Raw genomic sequence first — 17,790 nt, 5'->3', positions numbered from 1 at the left:
TCTCTTTGTTAGCGTGTGAAAGGGCAATATGTGATTCAGCTAAGTACCAGTGCTTGCACCAACTGAAGAGTGTCTTCTCGCATTCCTTAGCGATGCTTGTTAATGCGGCTGATCATGCGAGCTATCTGGTTTGCGGTGGTTTTGAGAGTCTGGATGGCGTGGGTAACATGGAGGTTGCTCTGTATCCAAAGACGAAGAATGCGGATCAGGTTAATTTCTCTGATTGCTTGATCCTCTATCGTGAGGTTGGTGGCACCTGGAGAGACGTATCTCGGGCCATGCACTCGTATCACCTCCGATTTCTCCGGTGCGCAGTGGAATCCGCTTTGCGAGGCGAAGTCCTCGATGATCCGGGCTGCTGATTGTTGGGTGGTTTCTTTTTGGCACAAGGAACCCTTTGTGGCCCATTTAGTTATACCACACACGTATGTGGTAAAGCCTACATTTAGAAGTGCTTTTAGTGCACGCGATAGCCTGAGCATAGCAATGTTGAAAAGCAGGGGAGAAATAATAGCTCTTTGGGGTGTACCATTGTGTGGCATATCTTTGACGTCGGAGCGGGTTTTTCCATTGCCTATCGTGGCTGTACGGCCCGTGAGGAACGCACGACCGTAAGCAAAGACCTTTTCTCCGCCGTTAAGGTCATTTATGGCTTGAAGGACCGCCTCTTGAGATATGTTGTCGAAGGCGCCCTTTAAATCTACGGCCAAGATGAGATGTTCTTGACATATGGGGATGTTGGTGAGCACTTCTTGTCGCAGAAGCAGGAAGGCGACTTGGGCTAAAGGCCTGGCCTGAACCCAACCATAGTAGGGGGAAGAGATCATTGTCTTCAGTATAGTTTTGGAGGCAGGTGTGGATGACCCATTCATAGAGTTTTCCTAAACATGATCATAGGGAGATGTGCTGGAGGGAATCAAATGACGGCCGCTTGCCGGGCTTGGAAATGGTGATAATTTCGTTACGACGCCAGTCCTGAGGTACAATGCCCTTCTCCCAGAGGTCATCATTGAAGTAGTCAATGATGGTTTTGATATGCGCATGACTGAAGTTACGAAGAAAAGCGTTTGTGATTTTATCCGCTCCAGAAGCGGTGTTGCGCTGCGATGCACGGGCTGCAGCTTGCACCTCGGATCAATGTTATTGGTGCATCAAGTGTGGGGTCTTCCTGAGGCCTTCCCTGTCTGCTGCTTTCTACAGGGATGTGCCTTTTCTGGTGTCCTTTGTATACCGCAAACCGTATGGGGCGCGTTTAGGTCGCCTAATACTACAAGCTGGTTTTGCCTGCTATTCGAGCACATTCCTGGAGTATGTTTCCAAACTGTTCTTGTTGCGCATGAGTTGGGCTGTATAGGTTCAACATAAATGTGCTGTTTCAGCTTTTGTGGTTGGACTTCTAGCAATATGTGGTTAATCCGGTAACTGAGGAGGAGTGCGCCACAGAGGCTATGAATTTTGATACATACAGAGCGACTCGTGGTGAATCCGGATTAAAAATTCTGTAGTAGCCGCTTAGGGTGGCGTATCTCGTTCCTTTTTCTTAAAGGCGGGTGGTGTATGGGAGGTCTGAATGAAGAGTTGTAACGAGGGTCCTTTTTTATGGAACGACCGACAGTTGCACTGCCATATTTCCAATTGATTTGGGATGTCTCGAGAGGTATTAGTAGTTGTTGCCATCGAGGCTGCATTCTGCGTCACTGACGTCGTTTATGTTGTTGATGCGCCTGTATACTTTGGCTCTTGGGTTGTTTTTGTCGTCCAATCTCTTGCGTAGGCCGTATTCCAGGACACGGATACTGCGTTGGAGCTCAGCTACGGCCTGCCCTAGCTCTGTACGGGTCTGCATCTGAGCTTGCATCTCGGTGACAAACTGCTGTTGCTGTGTGATGAGCGCTTGAATTGCAGCTTGTAAGGTCTCAAGACTAAGGGGTTCTGTCGGAGATGCCACCGCTTGCGCATTAGGTGTTACTTCCCCAGTTTTAGTTCCTATAGTTTGTTGTGCCGACTGCGCGGGTAGTTGTCGTTGTGCTTCTAGGCGCTGAAGGCGCCGATTTAGGTCATTGACTTGTTCTCTAAGGTGTGTGTTGTCCTTTTCTAGTTGGGAACATTTAGAACAGGTGTTTGATTAGTGAGAGACGCTTAAAGCTGGCCAGCTCACCTCACCTGATCATTGATGTTGGGTGGTGACTTTTTCGCTGATTTCTTGTGGTTCTGCTTTCCGGTAGACGTTGACAGGATGGGGGATCGGTCCTTTGAATGGTGTAGGTCCGCCCTAGATCTCAAGTGGGAATGTGATCTCGACCGGGAGCCCGATGAGGCTTCCTGATGCGAGCTGAACCACCTGACTCGTACGTTGGGAGATTGTTGGCTCTGTCGAGATGTTAAAATTATTTGGCCTGCCCTGGTGCATTCTGCTGGTTTCCTTGCAAGTTTCCCGTTTTATTGGGAAGGAAGGGATTCTTTTGGCGGCGCCGAGTGTCGGGCTCAAGGCGTCCTTGCCTCTCCTGTTACCCAGTGTTGTGGGCCTCTCAATAGGCTGCGCAGCGTGGGGAGCAGGTATGAAGTTCATCTTGTCTCCTCGTGCCACAGCGTGGCAGATCTTTATGTCTGGTGTTGGGCACACGTCTGACCGGTGTCAGATGCTTTGGCATACCTGGCAGACTTGTCGGGTGGGTTTGTAAGGGTAGCATGCCGTTTGTCCCCCGAAGAAATACACCCAACGGGGAGGTATCAGCGAGCTTAACGTGATGACCACTGTCGTTGATTTACCGAGCATGAGGGGTTGCAGTATTTCAACTCCTTGGGTTCGAACTCTGAGATGGGCCATGAGCTCGCCCGCCGAGGTGTTGGGTGTATGACTCCTCTCCATACTCCGTCTGGTGCCGCCACGTATGTATTGACGAGGTATTTCACGTTTTAAAGCGTGATATGGGTGATTTTCCTTGGTATTTTGGCTACCTCTTGGTGAGGGTACTAAATATATTGATGTCAGAGCCCGGCCGCACACGAACCAGCAGCTTAAAATCTTCTCCTTGATTTTCACAAGCCTGAGATAAAGCTCGGGATACTTGGTGGTTGGTAAATGTCTTCACCAGCAGGCCTTCCTTCGGCCGTATTACGATTTTTAAGTCGCTCTTCAGAACAGCCGGAAGCTTGCGTCGTTTTATAGACGGTGGGATCGGCTTCTGCTTGACGAGCGAAGGCGATGGTAGGGTGATAGCAGACGCGAGAGGGGTACCCGCAACCACGACTTGCTGACCTTGAACGAGGCGGCGTTTTGTGCGCTTGTAGAGGTTGTTGGAGATGAGGGGTCCTTGAGTGAGCTGACTCTTTCAGCGCCGCAGGTCCCTTCTCCGAATGACAATGTCGGACTTGGTTATGAAGGAAACTGTACAGGGGGCTTATTTTACAATTATTTACAAGATTTAGAAACCCATTGGTGGGTGATGGGGGAAGGTCGGAGGATCTGAGAAGATCTGAGGATGATCGAGGATTCCTTCCTCACGGCACTCGTCGTCCGGTTTAAAAAGGGTGCGGTCCCTAGGATTCCCCAGGTTCGAGGAGGTCTTCGCCAGGTTGGGCGTGGCCTAACTTGCGTTGTCGTACACACACACATAGGGACACGCCCCCGTCACATGCCTCACCAGAGAGAGGGGGTGCCGCTGGACCATCTCTCCCACCAGAGAGAGCGTTGTCTTCGAGTCCGAACGACAGTTCTCACGCTGTCAAGCCGAAGACGTCTTCCGGGAAGTCTGAATGGGCGAGGCGCCGGCGAGCAGGCACAGTTGAAGGGGTGAGCCACCCCGGTTCGGTTTTGGCGGTCGCTAACTACCTCCGTACCGCACGGTCGATCTTCCGGGAACAATGTTGTGTACAAACGGCAGAAGAATCCTCCGTCTCGAATCCAATAAACCACGCGAGGACCGGCCGTGGAAACCAAGATGCCTATCGCCGTGCAGTGACCCCGGTTGCAGGGGTCCCGGGCCGAATACGCAGCTGAAATAGACCGGCTATCGCCAGAAACCTTACAGCTTTTCCGCGGCCCGAAAAATCTCGAATGTCCAGCGTTGACGACCGCTGGGCAGGAAGAGATGAGATGGCGTTCGTGTTGGTCCCCTGGATTGCAATATCAGCGCTTCCAAGGCAGAACCCAAAGCACCACCAACAAAGAAAAGCGCAGGCGGGACGTTCCAAACAGCAAAGCACTGCCCCACCCGCAAGCGCTCGGAATTCGCCAAAGAATCACCAGGCTTCTTCCATTGACAACAATACACTTTTTAAAAAATTGTGTTTAAATTTGGGTTAATTTTGTGCCGACTGAGCGCGAAACATCCCCTTTTCAAACTGCCACAGCCGGATTACTCGGAGCAAAGTAAAAAAAAAAACACCCACACAGGAGGAGATTCCTCTCAGTTCTTCCGCTTACACCAGTCTGCTCAAGCCATCAGCATTTCCGTGCAGTTTCCCCTTCTTATAACGCACAGAGAAATTGTTCTGTTGGAGATCCAGACTCCATCTGAGCAAGCGACCATTTTTGGGGGACATCTGTCGCAGCGACGTTAAAGGACAATGGTCAGTCTCAAATACAAACTTTGCTCCGTACAGGTAACACGACAACCTCTGCGCTGCCCAAACTAAACACGCGCACTCTTTTTCGGAAGCGCTGTACGCTTCCTCTCTACTGGTCAGTTTGCGGCTATGTACAGAACTGGGTGTTCTTCATGGTTGTAGCCAACTTGGTTTAAGACAGCACCCAGCCCTCTTTCACTGGCATCACACTGGACTATGAAATCTTTCCCATAGTCAGGGGTCGTGAGCAAGGGTCGGGGCACGAGTGCTTCCTTCAGGCTTTTGAAGGCGTTTTGTTTTTGGTTATCCCAACTTACGTTAGTAGCTGCTCCCTTTCGCAAGGCGTCAGTTAAGGGACTAGCCCGCTGTGAGTAGTTAGGAATATATCGCTGGTAGTACACAAATAATCCCAAAAAGGAGCGAATGTCCGTTTTCGTCCGTGGTTGCGGAAATGCTGCGATCGGGGCAATCTTTAACTCGGATGGGCTCCTAGTTCCCTGGCCTACAACGTGGCCCAAGTACGTCACCTGTGCGCCACCAAATCTACACTTTTCAGCCTTCAGTGTCAGTCCAGCCTTTCGTAAACTGGAAAACACGGCCCTTAGGTGTTCTAGATGCTCTTGCCAGGTTTCCGAAAAAATAGCCACATCGTCTAAAAAAAGGGAGTGCAAAGCACTGCATGTCCTTCAGTACGATGTCCATGAGTTTCGAGAAGCTGTAGGGGGCATTCTTCAACCCAAAACTAAGTATTAAGGGTCGAAAGGTGCCCGCTGGGGAGATAAAAGCGGCATACCTGCTCGCGTTTTCTGAGGGGAACTCGCCAATATCCCCGTACGAGATCGAGGGTGGAAATTAATTTCGCGCCGCTCACCCTTTCTATCCTTTCCTCTATGTTGGGAATCGGGTATAGCTGATCCCTGGTAATTGCATTCAGGTTTCTATAATCCACGGAGGGACGAGGATCTTTCCCTGGGGCCTCAACAAGAATTAGCGGTGAGGTATAGTCACTTTCCGCTGGCTCTACAACCCCTAACTCCAACATGCGCTGAATTTCCGCGTCGCATAATAGGGACACTACTTAGCTCAACCATAGCCCAGCCTGGCGCGGCCGCGACCACCAAGGCTAACTCCCGCTCCTCCCGCTAGGGGCGCTGCAGCCAAGCACGTGGTCTGACGTCACGCGAGCTGAGGAGAGACGGGGCTCAACTCGCGCGGTCGCCGCGCGGCCGCGACCACCAAGGCTAACGCCCGCTCCTCCTGCTAGGGGCGCTGCAGCCGAGCACGTGGTCTGACGTCACGACAGCTGTGGAGAAACGGGGCTCAACTCGCGCGGTCGCCGCGCGGCCGCGCCCACCAAGGTTATCTCCCGCTTCTCCAGGAGATTGCTAAACAACGAAGAGACTAGCCTGATACCGAATCCCTTTCACAAATCTATTATGCTTCGCATCCTAGGCTTAACCTTAGCTAAGCCAGGCCATTTTTTCTTTTTCCCGCGGTGATACCCTGTAGGGTTTTGACCGTACCGGCTCATCACAGGTGAGCTAGATTTCGTGTGTCAGGAGGTGTGTGTTTCCCGGGCGACTGCTAAATAGGTCAGCGAATTCTCTCAACAACTGCTTTAGCGTGTCGACCTGGGTCCCGCTTAGGAAATCTGCATTCACGGAGTGAGCCAGAATGATCTTCACGTTGCCACTAGCGTCCGCACCTCCCTTCCAACCCTGACTCTCGCTGTCCAGCTCTTCTGGTTCATTTAGAGTCAGATTGACGATCCCGCTGCGTTCCACGAACGGCTTCATCAGATTGCAATGATAGATTCTCACCTGCTTCCCCCTGCCTGGAACCCTTAGCGAGTAATTAGACTCCGAAAGTTTTTGCAACACTTCCACTGGACCATCCCAGTGAACTTCCAATTTGTTTTTTCTCGATGGCCGGAGGATCATCACACGATCGCCCGCGGTGAAGCCTCGAAGGCGCGCGTTTTTGTCATACTAGACCTTGGCGGCCTCCTGGGCAGCTTTCATACTTCGATTTACTAATTCCTTCGTGTTGTTAAGGCGGTCCAGTAGCTGAAGCACGTACTCAACCACTGTCTCGTTCTCTCCTGTCCCTTCCCACATTTCTCTCAGGATTCGGAGGGGAGAGCGGAGGGCTCTTCCGTACACCAGTTCTGCTGGCGTAAACCCCTTAGCTTCGTGGGGGACTGTTCGTAAAGCGAAAAGTGTGGCCGGCAGACAATACTCCCAGTCTGCTTTATGCTCATAACAAAGAGCGCGTAGCACCCGCTTCAGCACCGAATGCCATTTCTCTACACTGTTGGACTGCGGATGATACACCGAGCTGTATAGCAGTTTTATTCCGCATCTTTCTAGAAATGTGGTCGTCAAGGCGCTTGTAAAGACCGTCGCCTGATCGGCTTGGATTTCGGCCGGAAATTGTATTCTCGCGAACACTGACAAAAGGGCGTCAACTATTTCTGTGGAGCTCAAGACCTTCAACGGAATTGCTTCGGGAAATTTTGTGGCGGGACATAGCATAGTAAGCAAGTACCTATAGCCTGATTTCTTTTTAGGCAAAGGGCCTACTGTGTCTCTTACAAGCCGGCGGAAGGGTTCCGAGATCAATGGGACAATTTTCAGTGGAGCCTTCCATGTCTCTCCCGGCTTGCCCACGCGCTGGCACGCATCGCATGATGTTACGTTGCGTTCTGCATCTTTGAAACAACCCGGCCAATAATATTCCATTAATAGCGGCTCCTTTGTTTTATTGATTCCCAGATGTCCTGCCCAGCCATTTCCGTGGCAGAGACTCAGAATGTCCGCTCTGTATTTTTCGGGCACGACCAGCTGATCAAATGTTTTGCCTCTTTTGTCCTCGTAGTGTCGGTATAGTAAGCCTCCCTTCTCATGCATCGTTATGTTGCGTCTCGCGATCCCCTCTTTAGCTGTAAGGTGCAGTCTTTCCAAAGTGGGATACTGCTTCTGTTCTTTTATTAGGGACTCCCTGTTCACCTGCAGAAGGTGATAAAAACTACGCGATGTTGGATCCTTCAACGGATCCTTCAGCGTTTTCTGCCTCCTCTACCGACTTAGTGGTTGAGGTCCCTCGTCGCTCATTTGCTCGGTCAGCTGTCTGGCTTTCATTCCTCGTTGATTCCCTTCCCTCCTCATTTGATTGCAACGATATGCTGGCTATTGCGTCTTTGGCTATCTGAGGTTCGGGAACCTGACTTAGTTGACATGCGAGCTGACGAGTTTTCGACCTTGTCAAAGCTTGTATCACCCCGCTTCCGAGCTTCTGGCCTCTCTCGCGTAGCAATTGGTCTGATCGATTCGAGAAGAGGTAAGGATATTGAAGTGGCACGGCCTTCGAAACTGCGGCCTCAGAGATTAGCTTTTCAAACTGTCCACAAATTCTCACTCTATTTATGGGAAGGCATACACTGTGTTCTTCTACTGCCTGTTTTCTCCACGAGAATTCTCCCGTAAAATCGTCCACTGAAACGTAAGACGGGTGGACAACGTCCATAGTCGCGGCACGATCACGAAGCACCCTGCACGGTTTCCCGTTAACGTGCAGCTCGTGCAGGTATGGCTTAAGGAGCTCTAGATTCTCGGCGTCATCCTCGACGCACGAGAACACCAAACGTTGCTTTGTACACTTGGTTGCAAAGTGCCCGACACCATTGCAGTGGTAGCAACGAAATGGCCTACTAGCCTCAAACTCTTTTTTCGTGGCTTTGTCTGCTCCCTGTCTCTTTGCCTGTTCTTCACGCTTTTCTGGCGCTACCTTCGTTGCCTCCGATTGCTCCGAACTTCTAGCACTTCGCGTCTTTCTGCTAGGCCCTTTATCTCGCATCGCGTTTCGAGCGTGTGACGCACCCTCTTCAGTGCTCAACCTTCTGCGCGAAACGTACTCCTCTGCTAGCTCAGCGGCCCTTTCAACTGTGTCGACTTTTTCCCTGTCTTGAACCCACAGTTTCACCACTTGGGGAATGCTTCGGTAAAATTGCTCAAGGCAAAAACACTCGATGATTTTGTCTCGGCTTTCATAAACCTCGGCTCCTTTTAGCCACTCAACCAGATTCGTCTTTAGGCCATACGCGAAATCCGGATAGCCCTCGTTATCGTTTTTCATTGTGTTCCTGAAGCGCTGTCGGAAAGCTTCGGCTGATAGCCGGTACCTTTTTAGCAGGCTGGCTTTGACTTTTTCGTAGTCAGCTGCGTCTTGTGTGCTAATTCTCGCTATGACTTCAGCTACTTCACATGGCAAGAGTGTCAGAAGCCGTTGCGGCCATGTACTGCGAGCAAAGTTCTCCCTTTCGCAAGTTCTCTCAAAGTTTCCCAGGTACAATCCTATGTCTCTTCCACTTTGATAGGGCTGCATGAATCTGTTCATTCTATATGATTGTACATCGCTTGCTCTTTCAGGAGACCCGGCTCTCGTACTGTCACCTTTTTTTCGATTTTCGCTTTCAAGCTGCAATCGCTTTAGATTTCTTTCTTCTTTTTCAGCTTCCCACTTTTGCCGTTCTTTCTCTTTTTCCCATTCCGCTTCCCTTTTTCTTTTTTCTTCCTGTACCAAATTCCACGTATCTACCAGCTGATCGTCATCTACGTGTTTTTCAAATGTCTTGCATATTTCAAGTTTTGTAATTTTTCCCTCTACTTCTATTAACCGTTCCTCGCATAACAACAGCAAGTCCGACTTTGACAATTTCATGAGGTCCATGACAACGCTTTCTCCGCTTTGGCAATGCTGCCTGCAAAATGTCGTGAGATTCCTCTTTCTCAATTGACATACATTTCCCAGTGATTCGAGATTATTCTCTCAAAATCTGAAGCCTGGCGAATCCTATAGCAAAATGCCGAAACGCTTACCGGTTGAGAAAGCACGATGTCGCACGGTCCATCCCAGCCGCTGCCAACCAGTTGTTGGGGATGAGGGGTCCTTGAGTGAGCTGACTCTTTCAGCGCCGCAGGTCCCTTCTCCGAATGACGTTGTCGGACTTGCATGGTTATGAAGGAAACAGTACATGGGGTTTATTTTACATTATTTACAAGATTTAGAAACCCATTGGTGGGTGATGGGGGAAGGTCGGAGGATCAGAGAAGATGTGAGGATGATCGAGGATTCCTTCCTCACGGCACTCGTCGTCCGGTTTAAAAAGGGTCCGGTCCCTAGGATTCCCCAGGTTCGAGGAGGTCTTCGCCAGGTTGGGCGTGGCCTAACTTGCGTTGTCGCACACACACGCACACGCGCACTCGCACACACACACACGCGCACTCGCACACACACACACACACACACACACACACACACACACACACACACACACACACACACACACACACACACACACACACACACACACACACACACACACACACACACACACACACACACACACACACACACACACACATACATGGGGACACGCCCCCGTCACATGCCTCGCCGGAGAGAAGGGGTGCCGCTGGGCCATCTCCCCCACCAGAGAGAGCGTTGTCTTCGCGTCCGAACGACAGTTCTCACGCTGTCAAGCCGAACACGTCTTCCGGGAAGTCCGAATGGGCGAGGCGCCGGCGAGCAGGCACAGTTAAAGGGGTGAGCCACGCCGGCTCGGTTTTGGCGGTCGCTAACTGCCTCCGTACCGCACGGTCGATCTTCCGGGAACAATGTTGTGTACAAACGGCAGCAGAATCCTCCGTCTCGAATCCAATAAACCACGCGAGGACCGGCCGTGGAAACCAAGATGCCTATCGCCGTGCAGTGACCCCGGTTGCAGGGGTCCCGGGCCGAATACGCAGCTGAAATAGACCGGCTGTCGCCAGAAACCTCACAAGGTGTAGCGTCCAGTTGGAGTAAGGGTCCTCCGGCGGCGTCCCCAGCGTTGGTCCCTCCTCCTTCGAGCGTTGTTCGTTAAGTCCGGGTGGAATGTCCTGGACTTCTGTTTTGGCGAAATTTTGACTTCTTCCAGCAGCGGCAGGCATTGAGCACAGCCCGCTGGGGCTTGGATGGGAAGCGATCCAGTTATCCATATGCTGCGTTGACATGACGCGCGGCTTAGCCGTGCGCCGCCAGAGCGTCCTTAGGCTTACAGCATCGGCGCCGCCTCGGATGTCTGCAAAGGCCGCTTGTGCAAAAATAAGGAGCACTCACCGCCAACGAAGTTCTCGAAGAGGTCCAGGGGGTGGTTAGCCAAGCCTGAAGTTAAGATTTCTGGAGCTCGGATGAGGTAATTCAGCAAAAAGGAAGAAAGTTGACGGAGCCCATAGGAGCTTGTCCGCTCCGTTCGGCTCCTCAGCTTTCCTCTCCGGCGACGGCGAAACGCACGCCGCACCTGCTGCTCTTCTCCGGTTGCCATGGCAACGGCGCATGCGCACAACTTTCCTCTCCGGACCACAGCGAAATTCTCGACTGGTAGCCAAGTGTAGCTCTAGATACAAAAACCGAGAGAGGGAATGGCTTTACGAGTACTTGGCTTATGAAGGCTGGCCTTGTAACGTCGTGCTCTCTCCTGAATGTTTTTCTTCATGTGTGCAACCTGTGGTTTCATTATGCTTGCACTATTATCCTATCTGGTCCGCGCATCCGCGGATTCAGCGTTGATATTGCCGCACGCAATCACGGGGTGTAATCACGTGGCGGATCTAATCTATCCTTTTTACTTTTAGGGCACTCGCACTTATAGCGGAAATTTCCCTCATTTATCAGTTGTCGGTCCGTCCGTACGTCCGCCGCCCGCCCGTCTGTATGTCTGTGTGTCTGTCTGTGTGTCTGAAGCCGGTTTGTAGCATGTTTCTCACTTGCCCAACGGGTGGTGGGCAACCTGCCCAGGCATGTATATATGTGTGGCGAAACACTCCGCGCACATTTCCGCGCAGCCTCCACCCTGTTATCATCCGGCGCAGCGTAACATGGCGACGCGCTGGACTGCGTTACCGATAAAGCACAGCGCCACCGCTGCGTCACCCGAGGCACGCGCCACCACCGGTGGCTACAAAAACAGGCTGCCCGGCAGGAAAGAACGGCTCTTTAACTTCCGCTACCTGGACGAGCGTGGCATGGGTACGCTCATCCACTGCCGTCGTTAATAATCAGTGGTTACGTTTTATGTTGGGATTCGTCCTTCTAACGAACGGCATCCCACATATACTAGCATATATAGCATACAACCTAGCTTCCTGCCCACCATGCCGGGCAGCAGCTCATTTAATCACGAGAGGCTGCTCGTGAAAGCCAAGCTTCCTGGGTCGCAACCCAACCTAACCAACCAAAGTACCACCGGTGGCAGCTCCTTCCATAGAACGGCAGTGGCGTATCGCTTGACCGGTGCACTGCTGCATCAGGAGGAGTGGGAAGACTTCCATGAATCTATGAATGAAGAGAGTGATGAATTCCGCATATATGGACATTAACCTGTTATTGTTATCCCAACAACTACCATCCCTGAACACTGCATCGGAACACCGGAACCGAAGTGAAAACCGTACTGCTAGCTGACGCAATTGGCATTTTGCCTAACTACAAAAATCGAGCATCATTTTTTATGACTAGGCTTCAAGGTTATCGCTGGAAGCACACTCTTGAGTTTTTTTTTCCCTCCATGTATTATGCAATGGAATCACATGAAGTACACATATGCGCAGACAAGAAAGAACCAAGCCGATGGACGCAAACCGAAACTGAAATTCGCGATATAACAGCACGGCTCTCCAGCACGGCTCTCCAGCACGGCTCTTCAGGAATCACGCGAAACTGCTCAACCTGCGGCCAGTAAAACTCTCGCTTTAAAGAAACCAATCTTATCTTGCCCCGGCCAGCCGCGGTGACTCAGTGGTTAGAGCGCTCGGCTACTGATACGGAGTTCCTGGGTTCGAGCCTGACCGCGGCGGCTGCGTTTCGATGGACTGACGGAATGAAAACTATATTTTCAAAATATATACAGGGAGCTAGTGGAGCGGTCCTTAAGGGTTCGTTCCTTACGAATGCTAGGTGGGCTGCTCATTACAGCACCCCATTGGCGATAGCTGCTGCTCGAGCGCGCCCGACGAAGGCCTTTTGGCTCGCCAGAGCAGCCGAGCAGGGCCGACTCCAAGTCTTTCCGGGTAGGGTTGGGGACAGGGGGAAGGTGCGGAGTTGATTGGCATGCCCACGCCATGTGGTAAATGTCCGAAGACTTTCCCCTGCAGTGCGGGTACTCCCCTGTGCACGCAGTGTCGAAATGTTTGATGACTGTCGGGCACAGAAGTAGTTTAGTATAAAGGCGAAGGAGTAAGTGTTCCTCCGCCTTCGTGAGGCCCTTGCAGGGCTTAGGAAAGATTGCGTGGCCGAATTGGTAATACTGGATGATTTCCCAAAAGGTAGAAGCCGGTTTAAGGTCGTAGTCCGCATCGGTGGGAGGAGTGGGTGATGCCCGGAGAGTGAGTGCGCGGGAAGCGGCGTCGGCCACTTCATTGCCCATGAGACCTGTGTGCGCGGGAGTCCATACTATTGTGAGGCGGGAGCCCCGGGATAATTACTATGTTGAAGAATTCGGTATGCCAAATAGGGAATAAAGCCCCTTTCTATGTTCCTGCAGGCCCCTCGCGAGTCGGTAATGATGACCCGCGAGTCTTGATCGGCGGCGGCGAGCGCGATTGCCACCTCTTCCGCATGAGTAATATCTTGAGCTTTGAACGTAAGGCCTTGAAGCGTAATGCCTTGTAACGTAAGGCCTTGTAACGTGAGCATGAGTTCACTGCGGTGTTTTGTTGGACGACTGCGGCTGTGTACCAACCCCCATGATGTGGGCCGGTGGCGTCCGCGTAAAATACTCCATGTTTGTTTCCATAGTAGCGTGCCAAGGCTCACGCCCGTGCGAGGCGCCGGCCACTATGGTCGTCTCGTGTCATGTTGTCCGGAAGAGGGCGTACCTGCAGGGCGTATCTCCAGATTTCGGGGATGCGCACACGCTCTTCCGTTAGTGTTGGATGGTGGATGTGAAGTCGGGCAAGCAGGTGGTGATCGGACGGCGTCATTGAGAGTCTTGTGTAGTGGTTTGTAAAGTGTGCTTTTCGGAGCTCCACGAGGGTGTTGACCATCCCCAGGCCCAGGAGGCGCTGGTGGGGCTTGATGACCGGGAGGTCGAGAGCACGCTAGTAAATCTTACGGACAACCACCTCAAGGGCTTTCTCGTCTCATTTGCGAAGGTGGAGGTAAGGAGTCGAGTACAAGACTCGACTGCTTACGAGTGCGTGCGCCAGCCGCAAGGCATCTTTGCACCGTAACCCCCCGCGGTTATTAGGTACCTGGTGGATTATGCGGCCCACCTGGTCCCCCACGTTGCGCAATTTGGCCAGTGTTGTGTGGACATGGCGCTGTTTATTGATGCAGAGATCCAGTTCTCTGATCTCAGCGTGTTCTGGGATGGGTCCGCTCGATAGGGACAGTTCGATTTTGGTAGTGCACTTCGGCGAGGGTCGAATGTGCACAAATTCTGATTTTGCAGGGGAGCATTCAAGGACATTGCGGCGGGCGTAAGTGTCCACAATCTCTTACACCTGCTGCAGGTTGGCTTCAATGCCTCCTACCGATGCGTGCTTATCCCAGATGGTGATGTCGTTGGCATATAGCGCGTGCTGTATGCCCTCGTCACTTTCCAGCTGCGCCGGAAGTTTCATCATTGCCAAATTGAATAGTAGAGATGGGAGGACCACGCCCTGCGGGGAACTTCTCGTACCTAATTGGTAGGGGCCGTGTTCATCTTGTATCCGGACATACAATTGCCGGGCGGAGAGGAATTGCCTAATGTACTGAAACGTGTTGTGTCCACAGGTGGTTTGGGAGAGGGGTGTCAGATTTATGTCGTGTGTTGCATTGTCGAAAGCCCCCTTGAAATCGAGGGCGAGTACTACCTTGTCATTAAGGGGGTATTCGATGGGATTCAGAATTTCCCGGTCTAGTTCAAGCAGGACATCCTGCGCGGACTGGTGCGGGCGGAACCCGAACATGGTGTCTGCGAATACATTTTGGTTTTCCAAAACTCGGACAGCCTGTCTCGCACCATAGTCTCAATCAGCTTTCCCGCAAAATACGTGAGAGAGATGGGCCGGAGGTTGTCCGTGTTTATGGTTCTGCCGGCTTTACGAATGAAGGTGACCAGGGCGGTCTTCCATTCGATTGGGAGGGGTGCTTTACCTTGCAAGATTGAGTTTATATATGCGAGGAATGTCTCGTAGGCCAGGTCGGTAACGTTCGCAAGTAATTTCACAATTATTGTGTCTCTTCCCGGCACCGTTCCTTGTTTCATTTTACTCAGGTCCGCATTCAGGTCGTGGAGCCGGAACAGTTGATCCAGTTCCGCGTTCTACGAACATGTATACGAGTACGTTGGTCCTCGGGGGTCCTTTTGAATGGACAGGTATTCATCGCGTGGTTTACATGCTAATTTAGAGCTATCTCCGTCGAAGCTATGGATAGCCCGTTGGAGGTGTTTTCGTGTCTCGGTTCTGGTTTTAGTCGGATCGATCAAGGCGCGATAGAGACGCCATGTGCTCCGGTTAGACATAAGTCTAGCGGTCGTGTTGCACCGGTCCACCCAATTCGAGTCGGCAAGCTCTGCGACGTACTCATCCGCTCGCTTGGTGAGCTTGGCGATGCGAGTTTTGAGCTTCCGATTATGTTTTTGGCGGCGCCGTCTGCGGACAAGGCTGTGCCGCGCCTCGCAGATGTGCAGGAAGTGGTTGTCCACCTCCAGCGTGGCGTCCGATAGTTGAACTTGAGTTTCTACCGAACGAAGGTGTGTGACTAATTCTTGTGACCACGCGCGGTAGCCTTGTTCGTGAATAGAGGCCGAATTAGTGTAGGTTTGCCGGAACTTGGTCCAGTCGGGTAGGCGTACTTGGGCGTGGGATCTTGCCAGTGGTTTGGTTCTGACGCTGGTGTTGAGTATGCAGTGGTCACTGCCGAGGGTTTTCTCGGTGTCGGTCCGTTCTCCGTGTCTAATGTTTTTGGTGAAGGTAAGGTCCGGACACGTGTCCCGAGTCACGGAGTTACTCATCCGCGTTGGATGTGCAGGATCGGTGCGAAGGGTCAGGTCGAGCGTGAACGCAAGTTCCGCTAGCTTGTGGCCGCGCTTCTCTTCACTCACGTGCTCCCAGAGTGTGCTTTGAGCGTTGAAGTCGCCCACGATCACCAGGGGGTCACTGCCCGCAGCATTTTAGGGCGCGACTGAAGGGGGCTGCGAAAGTTACACTTTTATCTTGGGAGAACAATAGATGTTAAGTATATGTAAGGGTGCGTTTCTTTTTCTTAAGCGGAAGAAGAGTGACCATCACATATGAATATGCAGCATTGAGGTCCAAATCAACCAAGTTCGGCGGTACAATGTCCGTGCATGCATATGCAGCAAGAGGAGTCCACCTGGAACGTAACATAATTTGCAAGGATTGCGCCGCTACCTGGCTCCTGGAGGGCAACCACCGCAGAAAGCGAATCGAATGTTGACAGGAAAAGCCAAAGGTTCGCCCACTTGACACGTGAACGGAATCCGCGGCAGTTCCGTTGGGTAATTAGGATGGGGGTGGCCGAATTGGTATGAGGGGAGCGCCTTATTTTAGGCCTGTCCGCCATGGCCAGTTAGGTGAGAGGTCGATTGTAGGGACGCTGCTCCAGAGCCAGCACTCGTGGTGAGGGGGCATCCTCTATTTCGGAGAGCGAGCAGCTGTCGTCTTCTTCTATGAAGTTTTCCATGGCGCGATGAATTTTGGGATAGCTACCAGACACGTCTTTCATTAGACCGCCGACTCGTCAGACGCCACCCGATGATTGTGCGATGTGCTGTGCGACGATTCTCGGTACAATTTCGGTCATTTTGGCTATCGGAGAGGCGACTGCCGCGGAAATTTGACTTTCTAGGGTATTGAAACGGGCGTCCATGCGGGCCCCTTAACGGTCCTCAAATGCAGCATCCGCGTACAGTGCTGCGTTCGGTGCCGCGGGCTCACTCTCCATTGCCTCGGTAGCGGGACGAGAGGGGGGAGTGATAGGCTGTTTTGATTGCGATTCTAGGAGCGCAATTTTCTCGAGCAGCATCTCAATTTGCCCTCAAGAGCTGCTATTTTGGTTTGCTCGGCACTGCATGCCGCAGGCGGGCAGGAGGGAGGGGAGGAGGAGGCAGCTCTGTCCGTACCGCTCACCTGCGTTCCATGTCTCACGGAGTTGACCCAGGCGCTGGTCTTGTCGTGTGGTGGCGTTGTCGACTGCTTTCCAGTGTCGCCGTGTGGTGGCGGCTGCGTTGACGGGCGCTTGCCGGCTCCTCCGGTAGGTGTCCCCGGTTTCTCGGCGTTGTTGTCCCGGCTTGGTAACTCACCGGGGCGGCCAAGATGGCGGCTCTTCTTCTTGGCAGCAATTTTCTTTGGGGTGGTCATCTTGTGCTTGCGAAATTTCGCCGCACACTCCCGCGAGTTAGTGGCGTGTTCACCGGCACAAACCGAGCACCGCGGCGCGCACTCGTGAGGGCCCCAAACGCCCTCCTGAAGCGGGGTCTGTTGCCCACACAGACCGCACGTGTTCGGCTGCGTGTTGGGACAAGCATCCACTCGGTGCCCAACGGCCCCAGAAAAGTCTCAGGCCGGGATCGTACGGTAGTAGTTTTGCACAGGGATTAGCATGTTCTCGTAGTGCGCCAAACGCGGTTTTTCCCTCCCGGCGAAGGTGATCCGAGCTTTGTTAGAGGTGCCGAATTTCCGAACCTCGTTGATGGTGTCTACCCTTCACTGCGCCTGCTTCCGAAGCGATTGAGTAGTGTCAAAGTTGCTGACGGTAATGACGCCGTGGCAGACATCGCCTCCGTCTTGTCGAAGTTATCCGTGGAGTGGAATCTTCCCATGCTCAGTGTTAATGGAGATGTCCCCGAGGAGCCGATCAGCTGCCGCCGGGTTCGGGGTGTAAATCACAATGAGGTTTTGTTCACGGGATGGTAGAACCGTAACAGACCTTGCTACCTCGGGCCCGAGGTAGGCCCTAATGGCGTCGCCGTAGCGATTCTCTCAAAATGCTTGGTGCAGCAACATATGTTTGCATGGTTTGAGCCCAACCACGAAGTCGTCTCGGCCTGGTCTTGGGAGTGGGCGAGGCTTCCGATTAGGACGGGCCTTGCCTTTGCTTCCTCCAGCGCGCGAAGCAGGAGGCTGCGTTTTGCCAGCCGGTGTGCTAGAGGCCGGAGCAGCGATGGACGCC

Source organism: Amblyomma americanum, chromosome 11, assembly GCF_052857255.1.
Source record: "Amblyomma americanum isolate KBUSLIRL-KWMA chromosome 11, ASM5285725v1, whole genome shotgun sequence".
NCBI classification, from domain to species: Eukaryota; Metazoa; Arthropoda; class Arachnida; order Ixodida; family Ixodidae; genus Amblyomma; species Amblyomma americanum.
This window is presented reverse-complemented; position numbering follows the sequence as displayed.